Source organism: Oncorhynchus mykiss, chromosome 31 (assembly GCF_013265735.2).
Source record: "Oncorhynchus mykiss isolate Arlee chromosome 31, USDA_OmykA_1.1, whole genome shotgun sequence".
Classification (NCBI taxonomy): domain Eukaryota; kingdom Metazoa; phylum Chordata; class Actinopteri; order Salmoniformes; family Salmonidae; genus Oncorhynchus; species Oncorhynchus mykiss.
In genome coordinates this window covers 38,699,597-38,716,012 of record NC_050571.1, presented here as the reverse complement: position 1 = coordinate 38,716,012, position 16,416 = coordinate 38,699,597, and the positions used below count along the sequence as shown (strand labels likewise).

Genomic DNA, 16,416 nt, shown 5'->3' with positions numbered 1-16,416 from the left:
CAGAAAGTAAAGGGGCTGAATAATTTTGCACTCCCAATTTTTCAGTTTTTGATTTGTTAAAAAAGTTTGAAATATCCAATAAATGTCGTTCCACTTCATGATTGTGTCCCACTTGTTGTTGATTCTTCACAAAAAAAATACAGTTTTATATCTTTATGTTTGAAGCCTGAAATGTGGCAAAAGGTCGCAAAGTTCAAGGGGGCCGAATACTTTCGCAAGGCACTGTATGCATATTATTAGTATTATTGGATAGAAAACACTCAGAAGTTTCTAAAACAGTTTGAATGATGTCTGTGAGTATAACATAACTCATATGGCAGGCAAAAACCTGAGAAGAAATCCAAACAGGAAGTGAGAAATCTGAGGTTGGTCGATTTTCAACCCAGGCCCTATTGAATTCACAGTGGGACATGGATGAAGTTGCACTTCCTAGGGCTTCCACTAGATGTCACCCGTCTTTAGAAACATACATGTATTGTGTAACATGAAGTCCTAAGAGTGTCATCTGATGAAGATCATCAAAGGTTAGTGATTAATTCTATCTCTATTTGTGCTTTGTGTGACTACTCTCTTTGGCTGGAAATATAGTTTTTCTTTGGCTTGGTGGTGACCTAACACAATCATTTATGGTGCTTTCGCTGTAAAGCCTATTTGAAATCTGACACTGTGGTGGGATTAACAACAAGATTACCTTTAAAACGGTATAAGATACATGTATGTTTGAGGAATTTTAATTTCTGTTGATTTCTGTTGTTTTGAATTTGGCGCCCTGCACTTTCACTAGCTGTTGCCTGTATAACTGTTGTATGGTATTAAACATATGCTATTATTCACTTTTATTAACTCTTCTCCTCAGATCCAGTAGAATTCTACTTGAGTAAAAGTTTAAAAGTATTTGGTTTAAAATATACTAAAGTACCAAAAGCATAAATAATTTAAAATCCATTATATTGAGCAAACCAGATGGCACCATTCTTGTTTTTTTTTAAATTTTATTTATGGAAAGCCAGGGGCACACTCCAACACTCAGACATAATTTACAAACAAAGCATGTCGGTTTAGTGAGTCTGCCAGATTAGAGGCAGTAGGGATGACCAGGGATGTTCGGTTGATAAGTGCGTGCTTTGGACAATTTTCCTGTCCTGCTAAGCATTCAAAATGTAATGAGAACTTTTGGGTGTCAAAGAACATGTATGGAGTAAAAAGTACAATATTCTCTTAAGGAATCTAGTGATGTAAAAAAAAGTTGTCAAAAATATAAATAGTAAAATAAAGTAAAGTACAGACACCCCAAAAAACGACTTAAGTAGTACTTAAGTACTTTCCACCACTGTAGATAGACAGCATCCTATCTGGCCAGGCGGTGGCTGCAGAAGGCCCATACAATCACCAAGGACTCCAGGCAAGCCAGTATTTCCGCCATTGTACCTTCCACATACAGACTGCATTGACTCATGCGCGCACACACACACACACACACACACACACACACACACACACACACACGTCTGGTTTAGGGGAGGGTTTGTCCAGCATGGATGTTCTTGTGCTCTAGCGACTCCTGCGGTGGGCTGGGTGCAATAAACGCTGACACGGTCACCAGGTGTATGGTGTCTCCTCTGACACATTGGTGTGGCTGGCATTGTGTCATGAAGCAGTGTGGCTTGGCTGGGTTGTGTTTCGGAGGATGCACAGCTCTCGACCTTCACCTCTCCTGAGTCTGTACAGGAGTTGCAGCGACAAGACTAACTATCAATTGGGAAGTAAAAAAACAAGATTTAATTTTTTTATAAAACACCTGCATTACTCTAACATATAGAATTATTTGAAGATGGTCATACCGAGATTATTTAGATATTTAAGTTTTAGGACCCCTTAAGGTATCCCAAAATTATTTGATGAAACATTGAATTTGGGCTTACTGCTATTAGCCCGTAGAAACAGATTGAATAACAGCGTCATATGGATAAACCATTACAAAAAAAAATCTAAAGGAAGTTTGTTCTAAAGTGTCTGTTCTATATCTGAAATATCAGGAAACTATTATCACTGTATTACTATTAACGTGTATTTATGCCCTTATTTTAGGCACTAATCTATCGCCATGTACACCGAGTGTTCAAAACATTAAGAACACCTGCTTTTCCATGACAGACAGACTGACCAGGTGAATGCTACTGTATGATCCTTTATTGATGTCACTTGTTAAATCCATTTCAATCGCTGTAGATAAAGTGGAGGAGACCGGTTAAAGATGCATTTTTAAGCCTTGAGACAATTGAGACATGGATTGTGTATGTGTACCATTCAGAGAGTATATGGGCAAGACAAAAGATTTATGTGCCGTTGAACAGGGTATGGTAGTAGGTGAAAGGTGCACCGGTTCGTGCCAAGAACTTCCAGGCTGCTGCGTTTCATGGTCAACAGTTTCACATGTGTATCAAGAATGGTTCACCACCCAAAGGACATTCAGCCCACTTGACAACTGTGGGAAGCATTGGAGTCAACATTGGCCAGCATCCCTGTGGAACACTTTCAACACTTTGTAGAACCCATGCACTGGCTAATTGAGTCTGTTCTGAGGGCAAAAGGGGGGTTCAACTAAATTATAAGAAGGTGTTCCTAATGTTTGGTATACTTAGTGTATACCACCATACATTTTTTTAACTGGTACCCAGATAACTTCAGACTGGCCTTGTGAGGCTTGTGGGTGTCCTAGAGCAAAACAACTGACATGTATGTGCGTGTGAGAGACTCGCCTTTCCATTTTAGTGTTTAGCCCAAACTGTTCAGATGCTACAGACAAAAATTTGCAAATCGGCTGTACCAACTTCAGATGAGTCCTGTGACGCTCGTGAGGGTGGTAAAGAAATCTTAAAGAGATCTTATTGTTCCATAAAAGGGTCATAATAGTTTGTAAACCAAACCGTTCGGACACTACAAACATTTTCCACGGGAAGACACAGCAGATGCGGAAGGACGACATCGGAGGATGCGTGTGTATTGAGACACATTGCATGCATAAAAACAGATCTCTAGCTTAAACTGACAGATTTCATAAATGTTGATTTTTGTATTATGCTAATTTGATATTCGCCGGAGCGTGGACATCGACTCTAAGCGGTAAGTGAGAGGGGACTAGTCTGATGCAGGTCTTAGTTGATGCGAAAAGTTGTTAGCGTGGTACGTTCTTTAATTACCAACTTCAGCACTTCCTTTACCAGCACTTCCTTTACCACCACTTTAGGCCAGGGATTGCCATTTGATTTTTGGGGATAGCGGTGATACTACCCGACCCCGCACTAAATTGTCTGCAACTGCCAATCACTGTCCGGTAGGTATCGGAAACTGACATACAGTACATTATAATAAACGGGCAAAATTTATATATTTTTTGTATTCGTAGATTTTCCATACACACAGAGCATACAAAAGTGATTTGATTTCTGTATCACACTCACTTTGGCTTTGAATATTAGTTGACGTCTGGGATGCTGCTCCTCTGCCTGCTTATTTTGTCGTCAGTGTTTAGTTGTTGCTGCCGTGACAGGGACATCTCTTGGTTTGGCCCCAAGTCTGCCAACTGCACTCTACAATGTGGACAGGAGAAAAATAGAGGTAGAGTTGTCATAACAGACGCCATTCTGCATGCATGCTGACATGGTGCACACATACATGTATTAGCAACACAATACTGCATTTTCATGCATCTTTTAAGCGTAATGATTGCAAATGCATAAACAAAAGAGACTGCAGTCTGACCTTGACAGTCCCTGGTGAAAAGGTCACAGGAACAAAGGGAGGCTATTGCACCACTGACGTTGACATCCGGGATGATGCTGCTGCTCCTGTCGTTGCTGTAGTGACAGGAACATATTTTGGTTTGTCACCAACTGCACTCTACAATGTGGATATGATCAATAGAAAGAGAGTCCTAGCATCACAGCTGTCCTTCTCCATGCATGCTGCTATGGGTTAGACATGCATTACCAGACCTACAACATAACCATGTGTATTTAAGCATAGTTTTTGGACAAATAACTGAAAATACATATACACAATAAACTGCAGTCTGATCTTTGTGAACATTGTTGTAGTGATCAATCACTTAATAGCGATCAATTAGTATTGTACATAACTGATCCCTATTGTCGGAGTGCAGTTGTACTTGTAAGTACTATTCTAAGGCCATAAACACTTAATAAAATATAGCTTGCTGATAAACCACCCTAGCATGTGATATTAAATCATGAAACTAGCTATGACACAACTAAGACACATTGTCTTTGGTAACAAAATATATATATTTAGCTAGCTACCTAACCAGCTACCTAACTTACTTAGCTAGCTAGCTAGGTAGCTAGCCATTTAGATACCTACCTTCCTAGCTAGCTAGCTAGTTATTATCTTCATCCTGACTAGCTTAAATTGATCTACTAAGGTTATAGGCTACATAGGAGTGATCAATGATTTATGTATATACACACACACACACACACACACACACACACACACACTCACACACAGACACACACATCACTGGTAGTGGCAGATATTAGCTATTAAAATAACCAGTTACACAGATCCAAACCAGCTGCGCGCGTGCACCATCGTGCACAAATTTATTTTATTATTATTTATTTTTTCCCCCCCACAACAAACGTGATCACGACACGCAGATTAAAATATCAAAACAAACTGAACCAATTATATTAATTTGGGGACAGGTCGAAAAGTGTTAAACATGTATGGCAATTTAGCTCGCTAGCTTGCACTTGCTAGCTGATTTGTCCTATTTAGCTAGCTTGCTGTTGCTAGCTAATTTGTATTGGGATATAAACATTGAGTTGTTATTTTGCCTGAAATGCACAAGGTCCTCTACTCCGACAATTAATCCACACATAAAATGGCCAACCGAATCGTTTCCAGTCATCTCTCCTCTTTCCAGGCCTTTTCTTCTCTTGACTTTATAATGCGATTGGCAACTTTCATAAATTATGTGCATTACCGCCACTCACCTCGTTCTTCTTTCAGTCACCCACGTGGGTATAACCAATGAGGAGATGGGAGAGGCAGGACCTGCAGCGCGATCTGTGTCAGAAATAGAACTGATTTCTATTTTAGCCCTTGACAACGCAGACGCTCGTTGGCGCGCTCGAGCAATGTGGGTGCAATAATTGAATATCATAGATTTCTACATTTGTTTGCAACGCGAGTGGTGTAGTCAGCCTGTAACAGTACTGTAGATGGTGACATGGGTGTTGCTGTTGGTTGGGCCTTTTCGGTCTATGACAACACGCCATGACAGCTGGCACTGGCTAACGTTAGCACAAAGAGTAGCTATCTGCGTTTGCATTAAAGGTCTGGTATCATTATGTTTCTTGGGGTATGGATTTGCAGGAGCACAACTCCTGCTTGCATTTTAAGCCCCACCTACCCAATCATCTAATTTATTGGGAGAGATGTCTGTCTGAGGAGGATCCACCCAGTAAGTTATTACAAAGACATCTTCCAGACGCTAGTCACTACTTTTGTCAAGACTAATCCGCAAGTACAGTTACATCCCAGCTATAAAACCTAAAAGTGTGGGGTTATGCTCAGCATAAATATAGTGACATAATAATAGCAATAACGGGAAGCCACATGAATCAACAACAAACCCTCCAGGTGCACTCTCTCCACTTGGGCTGAACCAGCTCCACAGGGCGAAATGTGTAAAGGAGGGTCGGAGGCCAGTTCCAAATGAAGCGTCTCTTTTTTTTATTTTTACCCCTTTTTTCTCCCCAATTTCGTGGTATCCAATTGTTGTAGTAGCTACTATCTTGTCTCATCACTACAACTCCCATACGGGCTCGGGAGAGACGAAGGTTGAAAGTCATGCGTCCTCCGATACACAACCCAACCAGCCGCACTGCTTCTTAACACAGCGCGCATCCAACCCGGAAGCCAGCCGCACCAATGTGTCGGAGGATACACCGGTTAGCACGTACTGTGCCCGGCCCGCCGGTGCACGATGAGACAAGGACATCCCTACCGACCAAGCCCTCCCTAACCCGGACGACGCTAGGCCAATTGTGCGTCGCCCCACAGACCTCCCGGTCGCGGCCGGTTGCGACAGAGCCTGGGCGCAAACCCAGGGGCTCTAATGGCACAGCTGGCGCTGCAGTACAGCGCCCTTAACCACTGCGCCACCCGGGAGGCCTTGGGTCTCTCATTAAGCGAAACAGACAAAGTGCGCTTCCTCACGATGCATAAAGATCTACATCGGCCCTGCCAAAGATTTCCCATATCTGGGAGACCACTCAGGGGTGTCGTGACGTTACATTGATTAATGTGACGACTGAGTAACGGTTTATAATTACGTGATTAAATGAATCAGGAATTATTAACTCATTAACCTGGGGAACCATGGGAAACTTTGTGTTTATTGAGTTTCTATTGCCCAAACTAACTCAAAGAATATCAGCATATCGATTTTACAACAGTCGCTAATTAATCAATTTCCTCTACAGTCTCATTCTGAACGTCGCATAATCCGAGAATCCCGAGTCCCACCAATGAGTCCGTACCCCACCAATTGAGTTGATTATTTCTTTACTAACAAGCTAAAATGCTAATATAAGATACACATACACAAACACACAGTCTCGGCTATTGATTCGAACTTAGTACAACGAAACAGCTCCCTAGCGGGCCAACACAATATGACACGTGTTACACAAAATGGGGATTTAAAAGACAGAGAGAGGAAAGCACACTTGGGTACATTTGTAAACTAGACCTAGTTTATCCCTAACCTTGCCCCGGACTGCCGATCTTATGGTCCAGAATATAATGATGTAATTATGTGTTGAATTTCTCTGACGGGGGTGTCTCTTCGTGGACAAGTTTCGGCTTCTCTGATGACGAACTTCTCTGGTTACAGGGTGTAACTCTCTGGTTGTCCTCACAATGTCAGTGTCCTTTGTCTTAGTGGTCTGTTGCCTCGTCCTTGTTTTGAAAGGGGTCTTTTGACGACAGCCAGCCCTGTAGCTCAGGGCTCACAGCGTAGGAATGAAAGCAGTGTAGACACACGAATCGATGGAGAGTGGTGACCAGGTGGTCAGAAATGGGCGTTTCCACCTTTAGGGCAATTCTCTGGGCGTAACAAGTTTACGAGGCAAGGTCTGGATTTTACTCAGATCCAATGTAGACAACTAACTTCACATTTAATCTTTACAAAACATTCTCTTTGATCTGGACATTTTCCACACAATGTACAATATGCAAACATCAAGCATATACTAGGAGAACTCTTAAAGTTACAATGTTTTTGTTATAACGTCGTCGTTTAACCTTTAATAACATAACAAAAACGACATTCATTTTCATATTCCATCTATCGTCATTACCACCATTGTGGCTGACGAAACCTATTGTCCCAAAGTCCAGTAATTGCATGTTAATGTTCTGAGGCCGGTTCTCCATAGTTAGAGGACAAAGGAATTGTGTCTGCTGCCTTAGATTTACAATGGGCGTGAGGTGTCATAAAATCCCCCATCTCCATACCTCTCGATTTCTTCCCCTCTGGTGGGTGTGAGAGATCTCTCTGTAGGATTGTGGTCCACGGTAACCTGACCCGAGCAGGCCAGTCATGACAGTCCCCCTCTGGTAGGTTCAACTTGGAAGGATTATACATGTTGAAACCCACCATAAGAATGACCACCATGACCCCCCCCCCCCCCCCCTTGGTGATTTACCCTGGTAGGATTTCTGCAAACTACAGATCACCACCAGAATGGACCTGGGAGGCAAGGCAGTGGCTCTGTGTTCCGGCCCATCGTCCAGTTGTCCCGGCCAGTGGATCTAGGCAGTAACTTGGGCAGACGTTAATAACGCACCACACTCAGGCAATACATCATTACATTTCTTCCCCAAATGAGCGGCGTTGTGTCTCTGGTGGTTGTATGGGGAACTTGTTGATGGCTCTATCACTTCCTGCGTGTCAAAGGAAATAAAACAAAAATGGAAAAACATAAACAAAATATATATTGTGTATATCTACCACACGTTAACCTCTAGCGTCGAGCAATCCCGTATCCCGGAGCGTAATCATAGCCTCAAGCTCATTACCATAACGCAACGTTTCCCATTCATGAAAATCGCAAATGAAATGAAATAAATATATTGAAACACAAGCTTAGCCTTTTGTTAACAACACTGTCATCTCAGATTTTCAAAATATGCTTTAACCAAAGCTACACAAGCATTTGTGTAAGAGTATTGATAGCCTAGCATAGCATTCAGCAGGCAACATTTTCACAAAAACAAGAAAAGCATTCAAATAAAATAATTTACCTTTAAAGAACTTCGGATGTTTTCAATGACGAGACTCTCAGTTAGATAGCAAATGTTCATTTTTTCCAAAAAGATTATTTGTGTGAGAGAAATAGCTCCGTTTTGTTCATCACGTTTGGCTAAGAAAAAAAAAAGTAATTGCAGTCAACACAACGGCAAACTTTTTTCCAAATTAGCTCCATAATATCGACAGAAACATGGCAAACGTTGTTTAGAATCAATCCTCAAGTTGTTTTTCACAATTCTATTCGATGAAAAATCATTCCTGGCAGTCGGTTTCACATCAAAGGCAAACGGAAAAATACTGCAGCTGGAGATTACGCAATAATTGCGACGGAGGACACCAAGCGACCACCTGGTAGATGTAGTCTCTTATGGTCAATCTTCCAATGATATGCCTACAAATACGTCACAATGCTGCAGACACCTTGGGGAAAACGTGGAAAATGTAAGCTGACTCCTAGCTCCTCCACAGCCATATAAGGAGTCATTGGAATGAGGAAGTTTAAAAAAATGCGGCACTTCCTGATTGGATTTTTATCTGGGTTTCGCCTGTAACATCAGTTCTGTGGCACTCACAGACAATATCTTTGCAGTTTTGGAAACGTCAGAGTGTTTTCTTTCCAAAGCTGTCAATTATATGCATAGTCGAGCATCTTTTCGTGACACAATATCTTGTTTAAAACGGGAACGTTTTTCATCCAAAAATTAAAAGAGAGCCCCCTATATCGAAGAAGTTAATAATCTAATTTAGACTATGTTCTATATTTGTCCAAGGTCTCGGCTAAATGACTATCATGGCATTGTCTCTAATGTCATATCTAGGGTGATCCTACTTGAAGGTGGGTAGTTAAGGCACTTGGAAAAATGGCCCCTGAAGGACAACGCTTACATCGGGGACATGACATGCCTGACCTAGCAAATTCGGGAGAGGAGGCTGGGGATGCTGTGGATGGACCCCCTGATGGGGTTTCAGGATCTATTGCCAACTTTCCAAAAATCGGAATCGCTTCTGTCCCATGGGTAATCCTAGTATAAGACCTTATTAGGTCTTCCATTGCATGTGTGCGCCTGTGTACGCAGTAGGTGCACACACCAAGGGAAATAAGAGCAAGGATCATGGCAACAGTCAGGATACTGTCCAGCACCATCCAAGAGCAGGTGACAGACCAATCTTTTGTATTGTCTCACAAACGTAGGAGCTGCTCCGGGTGGCGTAGGAATACGCACCATATGAATGCCCGTAACACCGCAATCCAGCAAGTCTGTCGACCAGATCTCACTGTGTTTGTTTATCAATTCTCTCAACTGATGCCGTTCAGTGTCAATGACAAGTGCATCAGCCTCCGACAGTAGTTGTACTATTCTGTGCATGGAAACCAGGATATGGTTCGGCGACATTGAAGAACTGTACATCTGGTGGTGACGGCATGTCAATGGTGGGAGAATCATTGGTTGTTACCTCACAAGAGTATACGTCACATGCAGGAGATGCGATATCGTCCTCCGTGACGATGACGTACAAGTATATTAACAGGTGGTTGTCAGAACTGACATCCAGCCTGAAAGTTGATGTGGCAATACGGAAGTCATTGTGATTGCTTTTGAGGGACAAGTAAACAGAATACCTCCCTCGCCACTTAGGTCTAGGGAGGATGGAAGAGGCATAATCACGGGAACAACCAGTTCAAAATCATGGAAGAATCAATCAATGTTTCGAGCTGAGTGTACCGAGGAATGGAAATATCCACTTGAGTCAGATTCTTTACCAGGAGGTAAGTGGATCTAGAGGTTAGTTCCAACAGCAGGTTGCCATTGACAGTTAGCCCCAAGGCAAATAGTCACGGAGAGGGTTGGAAGAATGCAGTGGTGCCTTCCATCCGGTATCCGGGCACCAGGTTCAGTCTTAACGAAACCTCTGTGGTTCTTGCCGGAATCACCATGGCGGACTCAGTTATCACCTTGCAAGTATCAGGAATAGAATGCCCGGATTCAATTCGCACCGGGTCGAAAGACAAGGTCTGGCTGCACCAAAGAACAAAGAACTTGGTGTATGGTATCGAGTTTAGTACCCAATCTTACCAAAATGTCCGCTCCCACATTGACTGTATGTGGGAGGATTGCGACAACCAGTAGGTAGTGATATACTTCCTTGGTTCCAATGTGGGTTGAACGCGCACACACCCCTATAGCGGTGAGTGTCGTCTGGGGAGTCGTTCCCAGTGGAAACATTTTCGGCACAAGGGGATGGCAGTTAGCCGTTTTCGAAATTGTGTTGAATATTTACAAACTGATTGCGGATTTTTCCTACCAGGTTGCCAGTATGGCATCCTCAACCATAGTGCCGTTTAGGCACATACCCCCTATCAGAGGAGGGTAGTAAGTGTCGGCTGGTGAATCACACAAGCCACACACGAAAACCTCATGTTCGGTTAAGTTCCGAGTTGAACTTGCCACCTTGTCATTTGCCACCAATGGCGGATTCATGACCAAGTTCACCGGGTTTGCGTCAGATGCTGACGTCAAACCCACATCGTTGCACAATGTATGGCATATAACCTTGGATAAATGCGGTGAAGTCAACGGAGTTGGCATAGGTATGTGACCAGATTTGGTTGTTTTTTTAATCCATTAGTGGCACCAAACGATCAATTAAATCTATCACAATCAGCATCCGTTCGATGTCAATGCTAGTCACTTACACAGGGTTGATCAGTGACACGCTTTCGAAGTTGAGTTTAAGTAGGAGACACTTGGTTAGGGGCGAGATAGCTTGAGTGAAACTTCAAAGTTGTGTCGCACGTTCCATTTTCAACCAACTTTTTGCTGAGTCCGCTGCTCTTTTTAGTTCATCCAGCAAAGTTTCGGATATGAGGGAAATTGTCGAACCTGAATCTATCAGAGCGTGACAGGTCAAACAGTCCTCCAGAACTGCTCTAAGGTATGGCCAGTTCGAGTTGTTTTTTCTCATCGTATCCCCAACAAAATGGAGTGGGTTGGGAGAATGGAGCGGATTGTAATCTGAATCGATTTCCAAGACAGAGAACTCACCTACGTGACCCAGTGAGTCTTCTATCGGAATGGGGGAGGAATCATCTGTTGCAACACTGCTTATCTTGTGCATCTCCACATCCGTATCCAAGTCTGTAGACAAAACCTGCAAGCTTGTGTCTAGAAAGAGCGGTCCCTGGACAGGGATTTGAGTGAGGGCGCGGGGTAATTGAAATGTTGATGTCCTATCGAATTGCATGAGTTTTGGCGGACTCGTTCTCCAACAATGTTACGCCTAGTCATGATGACTTATACCTCTTTCTCAAAACTCTTCCGATGCTCTTATCAGAGCTTCTATATAGTTTTGGTTAGCATTTAGATCGTTGTTGAATACTTTGTTGCCCTTGTTACGCTTGTTGCCCTTGTGTCCTGACCCTTTGGGAGGGTTTGGCGCAGGGACGTATCGGCCAGGTTGAGCTCTACGGGACCTGTTAGGTTGGGGACGTACATCATAGCTATTGTTACTGCGGTGGTTATCGGTGAGGTGGTGTTAAGGGAATTTTTATCAATGATGACTAATTATGTATACATTTCAATCAGGACTGACTAATCAGAATACTATTATGTTACTGTATATGTACTAATCCGAATACTATTATGTTACTGTATATGTACTAATCAGAATACTATTATGTTACTGTATGTGTACTAATCAAAATACTATTATGTTGCTGTATATGTATGAGTTTTCTTTCTTGATCCCAGTACTGAATATAATGTGTGTGAATGTCGTCAAGAGGTAGAACAATGACTGTCTGTTCCTTGGTAGGAATGAATGAACGATATCTTCAGACTGGCTAGAATGATTATCTACACAAGAAGGCCTTGGCTCGTAAATTATATTAAATTGGTAGGGTGACGGATGTGAGAAGGCTTGAGATACAGCTTTTGTACTGGAACGGAGATGGCACGGGTTGGTGTTGAAACTAATGACGTCATTTTCAGTTTATAACCTGTGGTAACCTGCATCGTGTTCAGTACTCTCGTGAATAAACTCTGCTGTATGACTTTAAGACTGGGCTCTGTCCATTATTATAGAATAAGGGTCTTACAAATCCTTATGAATTGACAGAGTGTTTAATTTTAATTGGGTATTAAAACATAGAGCAATTTAATTCCTTTAACAGGTGGTTAATTGGTAGCCACCCCCATTGTGAGTCATCTTTTACTGCACCTGTCCCTGATGCTGCACCTTCTAAGTGGAGTGATGGTTCCCGCCTAAGCTTGAAAGTCTATTTGTCTGGTATCTTAGCCCAACTTGCTTTGATGTAAGCTCTTGGAGCATCAAGATCGGCAAACCAACATGGGCAGTAGGGCCCAAGTAGTTGAAGTTGGGAGACATGTTTGACAGAAACAGTTGTTTGAATGGAAATAGGTCTTCCATTCCTGTTTCAGTGAGCATGCCAAAGTAAACTGAACGAAGCCTGTGATAGTAGGCTTGTGGGTGTTCATTTTGAGCTTGTTTGATATTGTTAGCCAACGAGCTGTCGTGTTTGCAGAACCACTAAATTCTATTTTCAAAACTGTGGCAAGTTTAGCGTAGTCGTTTTGCAAGTGTTGCTCTTATAGACGGATGAACCTTGTCACGTGTCTGTTGGACGTTCGCTTCAATAGGTAGAGCCTGTTGGCATTTATAGCATTTGTGTAGCCATCCAACACGTCCTCTATGTCTGCTAAGAATTTCTCAGTGTCGTTTGGCTGGAACGGGGTCAAACAGGTGGAAGTTTTTGACGATTTTTTCAAGGCGATCCACGCCACGTGCACGGGGAGCATCTGCACTCTCCCAACAAGATTTAGAGTTGGTGCTAGGGTTAGGGTAATGGTTAAGTATAGGGTTAAGATAAGTGTTAAGGTTAGGGTTAGAGCTAGTGTAGGTAGTGTAGGTAGCATCTACAGATGGACTATCCAAATAAAGTTTTACCTACTATTTTTTAAATTAATTAACAACCACTGTTTTATTCAATTGATTCAATTTAGAAAACGTGAATTGAAAGCTATTCTGATTGGAAGCCATTTCGACAGTGAAGGTGTCACGACTTCTGCCGAAGTCGGTTCCTCTCCTTGTTCGACCACAACCACTGCAGTCTGTGCGAGGACGTCCGTCGGGAGCTGGCCTGCAGAAATATGCAGGCATAGGGCGCACTGCACCCTCCCAGTGCCCCGGAGATACAGCACGTAGAGCCGGCGCAGAATACCCTGGGCCGAAACGGCATACCGGAGACCGAACATGCTGAGCCAGCACAATACACCCTGGCTGGATGCTCACTCTCGCATGGCACTTGCAGGGGGCTGGCCTATAGCTCACCGGGCTATGAGCACGTACTGGCGACACTGGCGACACTTGACCGCATAACACGGTGCCTGACCAGGACTGTGCTTAGCCCGGGGAGTTGGCTCAGGTCTATCGCCTGACTCCGCCAATCTCCCTGTGTGCCCCTCCCAAAAAGATTTGGGGGCTGTCTCTCATGTCTGTTGCACTGCCTTACCTCTTATCGCCGCCGCTCAGCTTTCGCTGCCTCCAGTTCTTCCTTGGGGTGGCGATATTCCCCAGCCTGTGCCCAGGGTCCCTTGCCGTCCAATATCTCCTCCCAAGTCCAGGAGTCCAGAAACCTCGGCTCCTTGTTAGCACGCTGCTTGGTCCTTTGGTGGTGGGTAGTTCTGTAACGTTTTTTTTCCTCTTCTGACGAGGAGTATGAAGGATCGGACCAATGCGCAGCGTGGGAAGTGTTCACGTTATTTTATTGGAACTGAAACACTAAACAAAATACTAAACAAAATAACAAAGAGAGTGAAACGAAAACGAAACAGTCCTGTAAGGTGCAGCAACACAAAACAGAAAACAACTACCCACAACCCAACAACTGCCTGGGAAAAATGGGCTTCCTAATTATGGTTCTCAATCAGAGACAACGATAATCAGCTGCCTCTGATTGGGAACCATACCAGGCCAAACACAGAAATACAAAAATGTAGAACAACACATAGAATGCCCACCCCAACTCGTGCCCTGACCAAACTAAAATCGAGACATAAAAAAGGAACTAAGGTCAGGACGTGACAACAGGACCATGTATGTCACAACAAAAGTTGCTAGGTCAAAGCAGGTAGCCTGGTCTTGGGACCAGGCAAAAAAAACTGGGATTCAGAAGACTACATGCTCGTGTGGGAATAATTAATACAACTCAAATTTTAATGAGTATAATTCAAACTTTCTTCTTAATCTTGAGTTGATGAATGTGTATCTGAAGTGCATAGAACGTATCTGAAGTTAGAATTCAACCGAGACTGCCATTCATTGTAAATGCATTAATCTTGTAATCCAATGCAAGAGTAATTCTGATGGAACATTTAGCTGGTGTAATGTGAATCATCAAGGTAATTCTCACTGTCGGTATGAGTTAGAATGCATATAGATCACATACTGTATTTAGAGAGAAAATAATTGCTCCCATGTTGTTTTCTGCACACCTATCTATTTGAAGCATCGTTTGTATTCATCACCATGTGATCAGAGTTAAAACAATTAATCGTTGTCAATGTAAAATGAATGACTCACATGAATGGATTTACAACTGGATGTACCAAACTACAACCATGAAAGTTGTGAAGGAGAAAATTGCAGGCTCTGTAGTAAGGATAACGCGTATACTGTGTGCATGTCCCCCACTCTCCCAAGAACTCAATATCATCATGCTCTCTCAATGCAAAGAAAATCCCAATGCAATCAGTTGACTCACAACACATAGAATCATTTGAATCGCATTGGACTTCGGCACTCAGTGTACTGTTTTAAAACCCCTCATTCATAAACGAAAGGGCTTAATTTTCCGTACAAACTGATTTTGATACACCATGTGGATATGGCGGCCTGACAACAACAAAAAAGATTAGTGGAAGAAAGCGAAACAGGACCCCAGTAGCTTCATCATGGACAGATAATGGAGGTGGATAGGAGACATACAATAGCTCACAATTTAAATGCAAAAGAGCTTGCCTATGTATTGTACGATGACATGTGAAACATGAGTCAGATAGAGAGGCATGGGGAAAGTCATGTGCTCTTAAGATGGCCAAGAGGACTTAAGACAAGTTAAGTTTGGTTCTTTAGTTGGCAGCAGCATACATTGTATGGCAGTCACGGTTAATATTTTCTTAAGCTACCTCATCTCTTTAGCGCTGGGAACAAGATCAAATGCCTAGCAGAGAGAACAGAGAAAGCAGAGAAGATTATTTTTCTCAAGGGAAGAAAATTAGTTTAGGGAGATGTAAAATTAGTCTACAGCTAACCAGAACGGCTAGAATCATGCTCTCTGATGGGAAATCTCAATGCAGTCTGGTACTTCATGACTTGGAGTGCACTGAATTATTTGGATTTATTTAATTACATTGTACTTTGAGCTCAGTTTGCTATTTTTGAATACGTGCTCTGGGCTGCATTTATTTCATTTCTACCGAAAACAAACCCCCTTTTTTTTTTTTACAGAAATCGACTAAGAATAGTCAATAAACAAATCAATAAATGCACTTTAGGTCACGTTGATGATCCATGCAAAGCTGGGGAATTATTTTGCTCACACACATAACTGTTCAACTGTTCAATGACATAATCATGATACATGAACTTTTTTACTATTTGGCAAATAATGGATTTGCACTTTTGAACCTATTGTTCAAACCAAAATGTAAACGTTTGAAATAGCAGCAGTGATGTGAATATTAAGATGTGTACAAAGCAAACTGGGAACGTTGTGCTTAAAGGTTGTCTCTATTTATAATATGTCGCTATTTTAAACCTCTGTTGACCTTCTGAAATCCAATCACTCCATATTACCAGAAAGAAGAATGAACATGTCATTTAATCATGGAGTCTTCAAACACATTCGGGTTTTTATCTCCACTTGCAGCTGGAGCACCACAAAGGCTTATTTGAATGACACTTATTGCCACACATTTCATTCCTCCATATCTCCTACAGTACATGGCGTCACTGAGACCGGACCCAGAAATCCAATACAAACAGTAAAACTG

General features: G+C 42.5%; 1 long non-coding RNA gene across 1 annotated transcript; it reads right to left on the bottom strand.

Moving 5' to 3' along the window:
* Window positions 1–1,094: 1,094 nt before the first annotated feature.
* LOC118946049 lies at window positions 1,095–13,929 on the bottom strand. Its single transcript, XR_005041182.1, has 4 exons — window positions 13,875–13,929; window positions 3,763–3,857; window positions 3,462–3,590; window positions 1,095–1,749 (listed from the first exon to the last, which is right to left on the bottom strand). It is a non-coding gene; the product is annotated as an uncharacterized LOC118946049 (long non-coding RNA).
* Between the last annotated feature and the right edge of the window lie 2,487 nt (window positions 13,930–16,416).